The sequence below is a fragment of the Lolium perenne genome, chromosome 3 (genome assembly GCF_019359855.2).
Source record: "Lolium perenne isolate Kyuss_39 chromosome 3, Kyuss_2.0, whole genome shotgun sequence".
In the NCBI taxonomy this organism is placed as follows: Eukaryota; Viridiplantae; Streptophyta; class Magnoliopsida; order Poales; family Poaceae; genus Lolium; species Lolium perenne.
In genome coordinates, this window is record NC_067246.2 from 195,271,368 (window position 1) to 195,287,409 (window position 16,042).

General features: G+C 42.6%; 1 long non-coding RNA gene across 1 annotated transcript; it reads right to left on the reverse strand.

The window, feature by feature from the left end:
* Positions 1-13,459: 13,459 nt before the first annotated feature.
* On the reverse strand, positions 13,460-15,521 carry LOC127338480 (uncharacterized). The gene is made up of 3 exons (XR_007874377.2): positions 15,308-15,521; positions 13,731-15,211; positions 13,460-13,586 (listed from the first exon to the last, which is right to left on the reverse strand). It is a non-coding gene; the product is annotated as an uncharacterized lncRNA (long non-coding RNA).
* Positions 15,522-16,042: the final 521 nt, after the last annotated feature.

Sequence of the window (16,042 nt, forward strand, 5' to 3'; positions counted from 1 at the left end):
CCTGATAATGTTGTCGATGAAGAAGGGGCATCCCCAGGCTTAGACGCTTGAGTCTTCTTGATATATGCAGGGGTGAACCACCGGGGCATCCCCAAGCTTAGAGCTTTCACTCTCCTTGATCATGTTGTATCATCTCCCTCTCTTGATCCTTGAAAACTTCGTCCACACCAAACTCAAAACAACTCATTAGAGGGTTAGTGCACAATCAAAATATACATGTTCAGAGGTGACATAATCATTCTTAACACTTCTGGACATTGCACAAAGCTACTGAAAGTCAATGGAATCGAAATATCCATCGAGCATATCAAAACAGGCAACGCGAAATAAAAGGCAGAATCTGTCAAAACAGAACAGTTCGTAAAGACGAATTTTATTGAGGCACCAGACTTGCTCAAATGAAAATTCTCAAATTGAATGAAAGTTGCGTACATATCTGAGGATCACTCGCGTAAATTGGCATAATTTTATGAGTTACCTACAGAGAATTTTGCCCAGATTCGTGACAGCAAAGAAATCTGTTTCTGCGCAGTAATCCAAATCTAGTATGAACCTTACTATCAACGACTTTACTTGGCACAACAAAACACTAAACTAAGATAAGGAGAGGTTGCTACAGTAGTAAACAACTTCCAAGACTCAAAATAAAAACAAAGGTACTGTAGTAAAAACATGGGTTGTCTCCCATAAGCGCTTTTCTTTAACGCCTTTCAGCTAGGCGCAGAAAGTGTGCATCAAGTATTATCAAAAGATGGTGCATCTACAGCGGGGTGTGGAGTTTTCTCAACCATGCATAGTATGTTGGATACATAAGTTTTAGCGGATCCCTTTTCATTAGTCTTGGGCTTGCTACTCTCATCAAACAAATTTTCAGGAACAAGCCAAGCATAGTTATTTTCTAGTGCGTCATTCATCGCTAGGAGCTTACATGGTATTGGTGCTTTGATCTCCCCACCATCATTAACATTATTAGTATACTTAATTCTATCCATATCCATCTTTTCAAGGAGACTAACAAAATTGGTATAAGAACCAAGCATCTTATATTTAATAAAGACCTTTTTAGCCTCTCTTGCTATACCACCAAATTCTCTAAGAAGGGTTTCTAAAACAAAATCTTTCTTTTCCCCTTCTTCCATATCACCAAGTGTAAGAAACATGTGTTGGATTATAGTATTGAGATTAACAAATTTAGTTTCCAACATGCAAACTAAAGCAGCAGCAATTTCATAAGTAGGAGCGAGTTCTACCAAGTGTCTATCTTCAAAATCTTCAACGGTACTAACATGATTGAAAAATTCTTCTATATTATTTCTCCCAATTATAGACCCACGTCCTACCGGCATGTCTTTTACGGTAAAATTAAAAGGAAACATGTTGAAATAAGTGAAGTAAATGCAAGTAACTAATTTTTTTTGTGTTTTTAATATGGAGTGCAAGACAGTAAATAAAGTAAAACTAGCAACTAAATTTTTTTGTATTTTGATATAATGCTGCAAACAAAGTAGTAAATAAAATAAAGCAAGACAAAAAAACGTAAAGAGATTGGGATGTGGAGACTCCCCTTGCAGCGTGTCTTGATCTCCCCGGCAATGGCGCCAGAAAAAGAGCTTGATACGCGTACAACACGCGTCCGTTGGGAACCCCAAGAGGAAGGTATGATGCGTACAGCGGCAAGTTTTTCCTCAGTATGAAACCAAGGTTTATCGAACTAGTAGGAGCCAAGAAGCACGTGAAGGTTGATGGCGGCGAGATGTAGTGCGGCGCAACACCAGGGATTCCGGCGCCAACGTGGAACCTGCACAACACAAACCAAGTACTTTGCCCCAACGAAACAGCGAGGTTGTCAATCTCACCGGCTTGTTGTAACAAAGGATTAGATGTATAGTGTGGAAGATGATTGTTTGCAGAAAACAGTAGAAACGATTACGAGATTGTATTTCAGTATAGAGAATTGGACCGGGGTCCACAGTTCACTAGAGGTGTCTCTCCCATAAGATAAACAGCATGTTGGGTGAACAAATTACAGTTGGGCAATTGACAAATAGAGAGGGCATGACCATGCACATACATATTATGATGAGTATAGTGAGATTTAATTGGGCATTACGACAAAGTACATAGACCGCTATCCAGCATGCATCTATGCCTAAAAATTCCACCTTCAGGTTATCATCCGAACCCCTTCCAGTATTAAGTTGCTAACAACAGACAATTGCATTAAGTATTGCGCGTAATGTAATCAATAACTACATCCTCGGACATAGCATCAATGTTTTATCCCTAGTGGCAACAGCACATCCATAATCTTAGAGGTTTCTCTCACTCCCCCAGATTCACGGAGACATGAACCCACTATCGAGCATAAATACTCCCTCTTGGAGTTACTAGCATCAACTTGGCCAGAGCCTCTACTAATAACGGAGAGCATGCAAGATCATAAACAACACATAGATATAAATTGATAATCAACATAACATGGTATTCTCTATTCATCGGATCCCAACAAACACAACATATAGAATTACAGATAGATGATCTTGATCATGTTCGGCAGCTCACAAGATCCGACAATTAAGCACAATGAGGAGAAGACAACCATCTAGCTACTGCTATGGACCCATAGTCCAGGGGTAGACTACTCACACATCACTCCGGAGGCGACCATGGCGGTGTAGAGTCCTTTGGGAGATCATTCCCCTCTCCGGCAGGGTGCCGGAGGCGATCTCCTGAATCCCCCGAGATGGGATTGGCGGCGGCGGCGTCTCTGGAAGGTTTTCCGTATCGTGGCTCTCGGTACTGGGGGTTTCGCGACGAAGGCTATTTGTAGGCGGAAGGGTAGGTCAGGGGGCGTCGCGAGGGGCCCAGGAGACAGGTCGGCGCGGCCAAGGGTGGGGCCGCGCCGCCCTACCCCCTGGCCACCTCGTGGCCCCACTTCATTGACTCTCCGGTCTTCTGGAAGCTTCGTGGCAAAATAGGCCCCTGGGCGTTGATTTCGTCCAATTCCGAGAATATTTCCTTACTAGGATTTCTGAAACCAAAAACAGCAGAAACAAAGAATCGGCTCTTCGGCATCTTGTTAATAGGTTAGTTCCAGAAAATGCATAATTATGACATAAAGTATGCATAAAACATGTAGATATCATCAATAATGTGGCATGGAACATAAGAAATTATCGATACGTCGGAGACGTATCAGCGTGGTTTTCATTTCATATTATTCAAGCTACACAAGTGAAAGGCAATAATGACGATCTACGACAATTCGACTGTGGTGAGAGGCTGGTATGAACTCTATTTGTTTTCATTTTTGTACATATAATCATCCATGTGAGCATGCTTAGTTGGTTCATGTGAGGTATATGTCATTTAAGAAAGTCTAGTAGTTCATGATCTCTCATGTTCAGCTCCAATTTATTAATATGAGTAGCATGTCATGGATGTTTGCTTGCATTGTTTTATTCATAAATAGGTATGACATTGTGGTATCCTCCTCTGAATAATTCATTTGAATCGACTTGGCACATGCTCACGCATGCATATGACTGAACAAAAGTCAATTAAGCCTCTATGATTTACATTGCTTCAGAGTTCTTGTATCACTTTTATGCCCCCGTTAATTTACTTTGCCGCAAGCATGATTATGACAGTTACTGCTCTCTTGATTGTCGCTCCCCAGTCTATTGCTAGTCTTCACTTGTACTGAGCGGGAACGCTGCTCGTGCCTCCAAACCCCTGAAAACCAAGTTGTTCCAAAGTGTCCACCATAAATACCTATGCATGGCATTTCAAACCATTCCAAGTAAATTCTTATGCGCTACCTTTAAACCTTCAAAATGCTTCTCAATTTGTGTAATGTTTTATAGCTCATGAGGAAGTATGTGGTGTTTATCTTTCAACCTTGTCATTTACTTTTGACGGACTTTCATAATAAGAGCTGGCAACGGGGTGCCCAGCCCCAACTAATAACTTCATTAATAATTCTCTTCACATGTTTTGCTCTGACTCATCAGTAAGCAACTTAATTTTGCAAATAGACACTCCTCCATGGTATGAGATTGATGGAAGGCACCCGAGGATTCGGTTAGCCATGGCTTGTGTAAGCAAAGGTTGGGGGGAGTGTCACTCATAATAAAAACTAAAGTACATGTGTAAACATAAGAGAAGAGGGATGATCCACCTTGCTGGTAGAAATAACGTCCTTCATGGGAGCCGCTCTTGAAAGTCTGGTTGGCGAGGTAGTTGGTGTACCCATTACCATTCGTTGACAACAACAAACACCTCTCAAAATAATTTTACTCCTGTTTTAAAAATGAAAAGCTCTAGCGCATGTTAATCCCTGCTTCCCTCTGCGATGGGTCAATCTTTTACTTTCATGTTGTGTCACCATCCTTTCTTTGAGCACTTTCTTGAGAGCACAACTGTCATTCTTAGTATAATATGCTTGTCCCAAAATATGATTGACTGTGGTATAACTTTGATGCTTTTATCTTTGACGATCTATATTTCTAGTCTTTCTATGAACCTCAGAGGTGCCTGGGCATTTATGTTTTGCTGTTCAAATTCGGGCAAGCAAGATACCACTTTATCATACCCTTTTATGAACATTGCAATCCTGCTTATAGACATGATTCATGATGCTTATTATTAATTGTTGGTACCTTTCCATGATTGACATAGCTATTAGATGATCTTATTTGCATGTATCTTATTATGAACTGCCTAAGTGTTAGCCATATCATGAGAATATTTACATCATATGAGCAAATGTGTTCGTGAAAGTTCTTTTATCGCACTCAGTTGTCAACTGAATTGCTTGAGGACAAGCAATAAGCTAAGCTTGGGGGGAGTTGATACGTCCAAAACGTATCTACTTTCCCGAACACTTTTGCTATTGTTTTGCCTCTAATTTGTGTATTTTGGATACAACTAACACGGACTAACGCTGTTTTCAGCAGAATTGCTCTGGTGTCTCGTTTTCGTGCAGAAATTCAACTTTCGGGAAAATCCTCGGAATTTATACCAAAGGGCTTATTTTACCAGAAGAATCACGGAGCCAGAAGGGAAGGCCTAGGGGAGGCCCAGGGCCCCCAGACGCTAGGCCGGCGCGGCCTGGAGGGGGGGGGGGGGCGCGCCGCCCTAGCGTGTGGCCCCCTCGGCTGCCCTCTGACGCCCTTCTCTGGACTACTTAAAGGTTTCGATCTAAAAAACGCGAGGAGGAAATCAAAGTCGCCAGAAACCCTCCAGTACGCCGTCACATCGCGAAACTCCGTCTCGGGACCAGAAACTCCGTTCTGGCACTCCGCCGGGACGGGGAATTGGAGGAGATCATCGCCATCATCACCACCGACGCCTCTCCGTCGACCAACAATGTTTCCCCCATCCATGTGTGAGTAATTCCCCCGCTGTAGGCCAAAGGGGATGGTAGGGATTGGATGAGATTGGTCATGTAATAGCATAAGATTGTTAGGGCATAGTGCCTAGTGTCCGTAATTGGTACTTTGATGATATTGTTGCAACTTGTTATGCTTAATGCTTGTCACTAGGGCCCGAGTGCCATGATCTCAGATCTGAACATGTTATTGTTTCATGATGATATTCATTGTTTTACGATCTTACCTGCAAGTTGTATACACACGTCACTGTCCGGAACCCGAGGCCCCAAAGTGACAGAAATTGGGACAACCGGAGGGGAAGGCGGTGATGTGAGGATCACATGTGTTCACAGAATGTTAATGCTTTGCTCCGGTACTTTATTAAAAGGAGTACCTTAATATCCAGTAGATTCCCTAGAGTCCCGGCTGCCACCGGCTGGTAGGACAAAAGATGTTGTGCAAGTATCTCATTGCGAGCATGTACGACTATATACGGAACACATGCCTATGGATTGTTTAGTACTTGGACACCGTTTTATTATTATCTGCAAATGCCCTGCTTTGATTGTTACATGAGTTTCTCTCATCCATGCAACGCCCGTCATCCATCCCTGTGCCTACAATATTTTAATCCTGCTGTTTACTATAATCACTACTGCTGTCTTTGCTACACTGCTGCTGCTATTTCACCACTGTTACTGCTACAAAACTATTACTACTGATAAACTCTTACGAGCAAGTCTGTTTCCAGGTGCAGCTGAATTGACAACTCCGTTGTTAAGGCTTTCAAGTATTCTTTGTCTCCCCTTGTGTCGAATCAATAAATTGGGTTTTACTTCCCGCGAAGACTGTTGCGATCCCCTATACTTGTGGGTCATCAGCTCGCTTATGTATTTAGCCAGCGCCACGAGGCCTGACATCTCCTTTGTTGTAAGTAAACTCAGCCGTTTTGTGTCTAGACCTGGAGATGTTCATTGGCATGCTCTTGAGATAGTTTTGCGCTATTTTAAAGGCACTCCCAGTTATGGCATTCACTATACTGGGTATCCAAGGGTACTTGAGGGTTATAGTGATGCAAGTTGGATATCTGATGTTGATGAGACTAAGGCCACAAGTGGTTATTTTTTTACACTTGGAGATGGCGTTGTTTCCTGGAAGTCTTGCAAGCATACCATCATTACGAGGTCAACTATGGAAGCAGAACTCACATCATTAGACACAACCACTGTTGAACTAGAGTGGCTACGCGAGCTCTTGATGGACTTACCTGTGGTTGAGAAACCAATACCCGCTATTCCTATGAACTGTGATAATCAAACTGTGATCGTCAAAGTAAACAATTCTAAGGATAATATGAAGTCATCAAGGCATGTGAAGAGGAGACTGAAAACTGTCAGAAAAATGAGAAACTCCAGAGTTATAGCGTTGGATTATATCCATACGTCTAGAAACCTGGCAGACCCCTTCACAAAGGGACTATCATGAAATGTGATAGAAAATGCATCGAGGGATATGGGTATGAGACCCACACTATGAGCTGCCCATGGTCGTAATCCACTCTATGTGATCGGAGATCCCGTGAATTAGAGCTGGGAGACAAGCTGTTGGTCAGCTGGGAGGGAAGTATATATCCCTATAGCAATTTTACCACTCCATAAGATGCAATACTCTCCTAATCTGCATGGCATGTTGATAATTATCTTAATGTGTTTTAAGTGGCATATTTTAGCAGAGATGTTGTCCTGCAGAACATCTTTTGAAGAACACACCTATATGAGTCTGATTGTTAAACGTAGCGATCTCTGAGAGTTTGGTGCTCTCTAGTAAACTCATGAAAGGCCCTGGAGTATGACGTATTAGCTCCAAACTGCGAGGAAGTCTCGTGACAGCCTAGTATCGGTCTAGGATTTGTATGAAGCTAGTGCGCAGAAAACTTGTAGTTCAAGGCATAGTCCACTATCCAAGTTGCAATCTAGTGTAACTAGATGACACCCCGCGCGTTGCTGCGGATGTTTTGGTTGAAATTTGTTAGGTAGAACATCTAATGTTGATATCACTTAAAATAAAATGGTTGCACATAATTACAAACAAAAATTACTTTATACAGATGCAAAACATAGTAAATACATGTATTGATAACTCCAGTTTGCTTGCTATATGACATGAGAAAGAAAACCATTTACAGCCCATTTGAGTTCAACTACTGTATCTAGAATAATAAGTAGTCCTAAATTGAACTTACGACTATGAGTGTTTTCGCACCTACTGTGTGCCTTGAGTGTATGACCTTGTTGTGTCCACACTGGAATTAATGGAAATGGGATATAGCCTGAGATCTATGACGGTACAAACTTAATAAGAAGAAATTCAACTCATGATTGAGAAGTCAGAACGATAAATCAGAACAGAGGGAGTACACTATTTTTGTGTGCCTTTGAATAAAGTATGATTTGATTCAAGACATGACTGGATCCAGAAATATAGAGAGACATCGTGAGCATGTTGGGTTATCACATACCTCAAGTAATAATCTAGAGAGGAAATGCAGACTGCGGTAATAATATGAGATCAAAACGGCGATCTGTTGGTGCATGCTAAATATAATGCCTAAAGCATGATGGTGGCAATAAACTTTTAAATATTCCCTAGATAGTAAACATAGGCCAATGTGGGAAAAATATGTATAAATAAATCGAAGAAACCTGTCAAACAGAAACCATCAGAAAAATAAAATGCAAATTTGAAAGATAATATGAAGGCTTTCATTTGATGTGTGAGCATCTCATTTTAAACTCCAATTACAGTAGTAGATGGGGAAATTTTCTAGCATAATGTAAACATGCATACAAACAGCCTATGTATCCTTTTGGATGCGACAAAATACCTGATATATGTGATGAGTGTTAGCAATGATAAAATATGCGGGGCATGTACAATTTGCAGTCCAGAGGGCTCACCTTTTCAGAAGGCAATGTAGATACCGCAGTATCTCACCTTATGGAGCTGCATTGGCAATACAAACCACACAGAAACACTCACACACGGGCAACTCATAGGCTCCTCTTAGTTTTGGGTACTTCATACTATAAGAAAAATGAAAATGGTAAGCTAACAGATTCATTGAGCACCATGAATGTACGCACAAGTTTGTTTTGTCCATGCCACAAACAGAACTTTAATATGTAGCGATTGGGGGAACTACCAAAGAGGCAACATTGCAGAAATAAACGGGGAAGAGGTACACTATGAGCAGCGATTGCTTAAAAGTGTTTCTCCAATTAATTGATTTCCAGAAAATTATAGCACTTCCTCGGCTCTTATATCTGTAAGTGGGATACTACAAATGAATTTCGAAATAAGACTGCGAAAGATGAAGGATGAAGAGGTACTACACGAATGGACAAACCTGGTCAGCTAGGACTGCAAGGCTTCCAATGGAGAGAATCAGGTTCAGTGGTAACAGGTAATGACCCCCTCGATGTTCGTCCTCTCAGGTAACACCTGTATCTTGCCGTTCTTGATCTTGCTATAGGTGCCGACGCGATGACAGGCAGATAGGGTAAGCGTTGCTCTGTAGATTTCTGGCGAAGGGACCGACGGCGCGCCGTGGGAGGCCGTGCTAGACGGTGTCGCTGAACATGAGGAAGCACGCGGCCAGCGCTAGCTTGTCGATCATCTAGACGGGAAGGTACGGGAACAGCGCCGTGGACGTGCTCATCTCCCTCGTCGTCAGGTGGAGCTCGCCGCGGACTACGATGGAGGTGGCGGTGCCGCCCTCGGCAAGATCCAGGGCGATCTCCATCCCGGAGTTTCCGCACCCGACGACGAGTACTGCTTTCCGACGAATCCTCTCGGCGGATACATAGTCCCTCGTGTTTCCTTCAGGTACATGTTGTGGCCTATGTCGGCAAGATGAAGGAGAGGGCCGAGATCATCGCCAGGAGAAAGGAACCACCTGCAGGGTGCTCATGGTCTGCTCAAGATGAATGTCACGCAGATGGAGATGGACAGTCCTCGGGGATTGTATGACGGGAGTAGATCTGCCTGGTATAATGGCATCAGCCGTTTCTGTCAAGAGAGATTAGTGGCTGATATAATGGCGACAGCCGTTTCTGTGGAGCGGAAGAAATTGTGGAGGCAGTTAGGAGGAGAACTGGAGGGGATAGCTAATTGGGTTGACGTGGCTTCACAGGAGGACAGGAAAATGGGGTGAGCTATTTAGAAAGAGAAGATATGAAGCTTTAAGTGGAAGTTCAACTTAACAGTCTCCACGACATACCGGTATATAAAACAATGTTCTGGAAACTTATTGATGAGATGTGCCAATGAGAGTTTGTGGGGGATTGCTGGAATTTTGGGTATTTGGTCTTTGGCCCATGACCCATTATCAAATTCTGAAACTCACATGGCCCATTCCAAAAATCAGTGGCAGCACTAGTGGGGGCTAAAGTTTAGTCCCACGTTGCTAGTTGGGAGAGAGTTGGAGTGGTATATAAGGCGTGTTGTTATAGTCCTAGTAAGTGAGTGAGAAGAGAGAGAGCCCTCGCGCACTCCTCCTCCTCTGCCGCCTGCCTCGCCATGCCACGCCTCACCTCGCCTCGCCTCGACACGTCACGACACGACACACCGCGCCGCGGGTTGCGGGAATCTCGCCGAGATGAGCTTATCTTTTTGCTGTTTGGGAAATTAATTATGTAATCAATTTTGAGTCATTAACGGACGCGTTACTCAGCCGTTTTGCCTTCCGGTTTTTCTGGTTCGTGGCTGTGCCGACTCGGACGTGGGCTGCGTCCCACGACCTTCCTGAACCGCACTACATAAGACCCTGCGTAACCCTAGCCGTCAGGACCAGACGCATACGCGACTACCTGTTTCCAGTTCATTGCGCCGCCGCCTTCGTCTTCCTCATCCCGTCCGTCGGCGTGCACCGACTGCCGGAACAGTAGGCCTCCGGAACCCTGCCTCTCGTGAACCTGTACGGGTGAGGGGCAATCAGATTTTTGGGGAGCGCTCCGGCGCGACTACTGGCACCACGACGTCGTCATCGGACGACGAGTTTCTCCACACCGACAACTTCTTCCCGGACCTCAGCGACTTCTTCGACAACCTCAACATGGGCGACAATGACGCTGCTGCGAAGTATGTGATCTTGTCGTTTCTCTTTTAGTTTCTGTTAGAGTTTCTTCTTCTAGTTTCTGTGGTAGATGCAATCAGTTTTTCTTGTTTAGATGTGATCTGTTCATCAACCTTACTAGACTGCATGATTAGTTTACTTGTTATTTTCATAGTCATGATTTATCAATTACTTGTACGGATTATTTCATATGGATATTTGATTATATATTCAACAACTTGTGTAGGTGACGATGGTGGCGGTGAAGCCGTGGTGCGCGGCGAGGCGCGTCGCGAGCTCGGCCACCGGGAGGACGTGGCCCGCGCCTGGGCTTGTGAGCAGGACGATGTGCGGGGCATGCACCGGCGGTAGCGTCATGATCGGCTATCCGCCAAATCTTCAAAACGTTGCAGCGCTGGTTATGTTCCGGCGGATGCGTTTGTTCTGCTGTTCTGCACCAAACGCATAGTGGGTACAAACTTATAAGCACAACGATACGCTTACTTCACTAAAGTTGGAAAGAACACTAGCTAAATGCCCGTGCGTTTCCACGGGAGAAAACATATAACTTATAAAACTATAGATCTAGTTAGTATTTCTTTCGTTATCGTAGATATCTTCTTTTGTTTTAGATTGTCTATCAATTGGTTGCAAAGCCAATATGTTTCTTTTTAACTTTCAACCATCAACATCCTATTTACATTATTGCTGGTTGTTGCGACCATGCTTGACTTTTTGTTCAACCTAGGAAAATAAATATATACATCACACATGTAGAATATGAGTTGCATATAGTTTGTGATTATATTACAAATCCTGGGATATTTTTCTTCATTTACTCAACTGGCATCACATCTCGTCCTCCACTCGTATCTTGCTAGGATACACATTGTTTCTCATCATTCCATCCTCTCGATGAACTCCCCCTCCAATCTTTATATTTGTTGCACTCCATGATCATTCAGACTTCACTTGGAGTCAATTCATCAATATGTCACCCTTCATTCTCTCTCCCTGCCACACAACCACACATGGTGGAAATCTCTCTAGCCTTAATCCATTCACCGACATATCCTTACATAAGCAAATTTGTTTCCCCTTTTCTACAAGTGTTGCTCTATTATTCCATCTGTTTGACCATAATTTCTCCTAATACACCACCAAGCAACACAAATAAAAAAAATAAAAAAAACACTCCTTCACAAAGCTTTAGTCCACTCAGCCATCTCTCCATGTTCCAAATGAAAAGGTTACGTGAGACAAGAAATAAGGATTGCAAAAACCCTTTTTTTTCTTTCAAAAGTATATAAAAATTATATTGCCAATTCCATTTTAGTTCTATTCTATTTTCTTAATGTTAATAAAAATAAGAAAATTCTTGTTTTTTCTTTCTAAAAACCAATATCGGCCGAGAGACAATCAGATAGATTTTCTCTTTAGCGGGCATTTCCCTATAAGACTTGTTATAATAAAACAAGCAGGTTGTATATACAAAACGCTTTTTTGTCGATTGTCAATTATTTATCAAGAAAGCAAAAAGGGTTCTTATCAAACCCAACATAAAATTGTCTGTTATATTTAAATGAATATATATATGCTCGCTAGTTCAGTCTCAGAAGCCCTAGTGTGCACAAAAAACAATGCATTTGGGTTTATATAATCTGGATAATCAAAAGTCAATATCTCACTGAAGTTTCTGAACAGAAAAGACACACTACCGATACATAAGAAATAAGAACATCCTGCAAGTTTTTCTCAAACCAAAAAATTACGAACTAATGGAAAATGCATCTTAAGAGACAACGAGAAGGATGGCGACATATTTTATGAACCTAGTGTAATGCTATATGTTAGCGAGAAATCAGAGAGCATAAATTGTCTCACATAGAATACCCACATACCTCTATTCTTCTACGGTAATTGACAAACTTGTACAATACCTAATTTTGAGTAAATCCTAGTCTCGGGTACATTAGACCCTTGTGTGTGCCAATTCCCTTGCATAGTACCAAACAATATATTTTATTTTGAAACTACCGATATTGATTTGATACCATAAATGATCGTATATTTCTCTGAAACAATGGTCAAAATTAGATGTCATTGTGTTTTTACTAAATTTGTAGGCCTTATTTAGTTAATTACCATCTCACTTGCAAATTCACGCACCATTAGGAACAGAAATATGTGAACGTGTACCTAGAGGTCCAATCTGATACTACTAAAAGATAAACTGACCTTATAAGAAAACTCAAACAAATACAATACAATGAGGCAATGTAAACTGAGTTGCTCAAATTTTATATAACCATGACATAATAATACTCTTTGCATGCCTTATCAAGGTGTGACCATTGAGGGGCCTTATGTATCTTTACTTATATAGACCAGTCTAAATTAAATGTAGTTCTTACAGATATAGCATATTACATGTTGTAAACATAGTTGTGTTCGTAGTGTACATTTTCTTGGGGATGATAAATTTTAATTGATGCATTATCTATAAATAGCAAGCATTGCATTCTAAGAACACCTCGTAAACTGGAATAAATTGAGCTGGCAAAAAGTTTAAGATGGGCAGATAGAAAAACAATATAGCAAACACTAAGAAGGATGCAATATACCTTTGATATGTGTACTGAGTTTTAGTGAAATTGGAATACTTTTAAGGAATATTATCTATGTGAAACGAAACTACAAATCATTTGTCACAAAGATTTTTATATTTGCATCTCTTACCAAATAATACACGGAACTTGCATTGCCATTTACTCCCTCCGTCCCAAAACGTAAGGCATCTAAGGATTGGTCAAAAGTTAAACTTTACTAACTTTGACCAAATATTTAGAAAACTATCTTTACATCTACAATATCAAATAGACATATTAAGAAAATATACTTTATGGTGAATCTATTCATGTTGATTCAGTACTTGTAAATGTTTATTTTTATGTATAAACTTGATCAAACCTAAAAAAGTTGACTTTTTACTAATCCTTAGGCACCTTACATTTTGGAACGAAGGGAGTAATATTTAGCTACTTGTGTGCATAGACGGCGACCATGACGGCGGTAAACACCCAAATCATTGAAGAGTCCTGCACTTGTTTTAACAGAACTTTCATTACACATTTTAAAATCACGTTGATGGATAATAGTCAGTTAATCATCCACCACCTTGCATATATCAAAGAACTTGCAGAAGTTGATAAGAAAATGGAACAAATAACAGGCTTGTGTACCTTAATACTTGGAGAAGCATCTCCTTAACTGCTTGAAATATCAATCATGTTTAGAACTCTCCAGGTTGTAGTGCTGAGCGGAATTGAGGACCCAGAGAGTGAAGCTGAAATCTTGAACAAGCACAACACATACCTATGATCAGATACCCAACCATCAGGAAGCGAGAGCAAATTCTGAACAAGGAACATGTCCTGCTGCACGTGCAGGTAGCCCAGCGTTGAGTGGCAGTAGTCATTGTCCATCTTTTCTGGCACCACCCGTATTGTTGTCGCATCGTCTGCCAGCGAGCCGTTCACCTTCCTTGCCTCGGCGAGCTACGTGGTCATGAAGATGAGGTACCTCTCCGGGAGTCCAGCTGCAGCCGCTGCCGCCTATCCGTAGCGCATTATAACTTGGTAAACCATTTCGATTCTTAAGCTGAAACCATAAAAATAATTAGCTGTCATGGTTCATTTCTTTCATTTCACAAAATTAAGTCTTGATGTCATAATACCTATACTTATATCAGTCCATCACAACAAAAGAGAAGGGAAATTGTCCTAAAATAAACGTACAAAAATATCTGTAAGACAGCAAAACATGCAACTTTTAGTCAAATCTCGTCTAATTATCTACATGTTAGCAAGATAAGGAAATGAACACAATATAAATGGAGAGCAAACAACATAAATTATGGAGTACCAAAGTCTTTATTTAAATAAACAAAGCTTGTACAGACAGTAGAGGCATCATCTCATCAGATATTGGGTCATCAGGTTTTCCTGAGGTCATGTGCTATGATGATCACTCCTTCCATGTCAATGCCGTAGCAAGACCTGGAGTCACCAATGACCTGATTCACATCCATGGATGTGGATGGTTGAGCAGCGACCAGACACAAGGGAACCTTGTGTAGGAAAAGGAGAAAAAATACAGTGGCCAATGTCGGTACCATGTCACAAAAGTGGCGCTGACAAATCTAACCATAGTCCTAGGGCATAAAGCAAGGCTCGGCAGCAGCATAGGTAATATGAATGGCGGCAACATCGCGTACCTGTCCTTCGCTGACAACACATACTGTAGCAGTGCAGCCTCAGCATTGTGCTCCCCTAAAAGCTCATTCCTTATACCCTGAGAAGGAACAATGTGTACAACACTTCATCATGAGTAATTAGTTCATATGGTTTGCAGAACCGGAACTAAAAAGAATTAAAAGAGCTCTGAGATAGAAATCTAAGAAGAATTTTGACTGTAGCATTTCATCGAACATATGACTGACCAAATCTAGGAGCGCTTAGCATCAATTCACATGCACAGCCGCACAGGTGCCCATGATATCGAGGAGCAGCCTGAGATCGTTGCAGGAGACGCCGGTGTCGTCCACCTCGGCACCCACCGGAGACGATGTTCGCGCCAGTTGTGGCCTGCATCGTCCGCCTCAAGGTCTCCTCCCCAAGCACTCCCCCGGTCAGTGGCGTCGGCGGAAAAGCCCTCGGCTCGTCTGCATCAACAACGAAGCATGGGAATTTCCGGAACTCCGTCGGGGCAGCGAGCTGCTCGAGTCGGAGAATGCAAGAAGATCGGGATAGGGCCAAACCAGGAGGCGTCGGCGGCTCGGCCGCAGGAAATACCGAATCGCTGGCCGAACATCGATGGACGGCGGCGTGATGGGGCACGAAGCTCTGTTTCTCTTCCTTCGGTGGAAGATGCGGGCGACATCAGGGCGTGGACCGTGGGGGCACGCGAGGAATATCGTGTTGGTACGTGATTTGGGGAGGGCCCAAAAATCTGATGGACGAGCGACGAAGCAAAACGACGGACCGCGATATAGATTGACGACAGAACACTCTCCCCTTTTTTAAGTACGGAGTAGTAGAGATTGCTAGCCCAGATCTTAATTAATTTAAAGTTAGACTCATTTTGAGCCTTCCATAAGTATACTTCCGCTACCGTACTTTTTTGGGCTTTCTATTTCGTGCCCCTGGTTCGTTAGTTGTACTCAGTTATCTCCAGCCGCTTAAATTTTCCTCAGTTTTTCCCTCCCTCTAGTTTGAAACCCCTCGCAGACGCTTGGACGGGAGGGTTGCCGTCTGGTCATAGGCTTTGCCGTTAACGGTGACGGCTAGGGAGCCGCGGTGGTTGTGAATTGACCGTTGCTTTTGAATGGTGTTGACTGTTGACCCAAAGAGCTCACACAAAGCTTTCCCCTAAAAAAGGGATTTCCCCTCCGCCGCCACGCCGTCCTGCCTCCTACCTTATGGCGTCGTCCGCCACCACCCCCGGGAGGCGGAGAGGGCTCCGCCTCCACTAGATCTACCCCTTACGCGCGAGA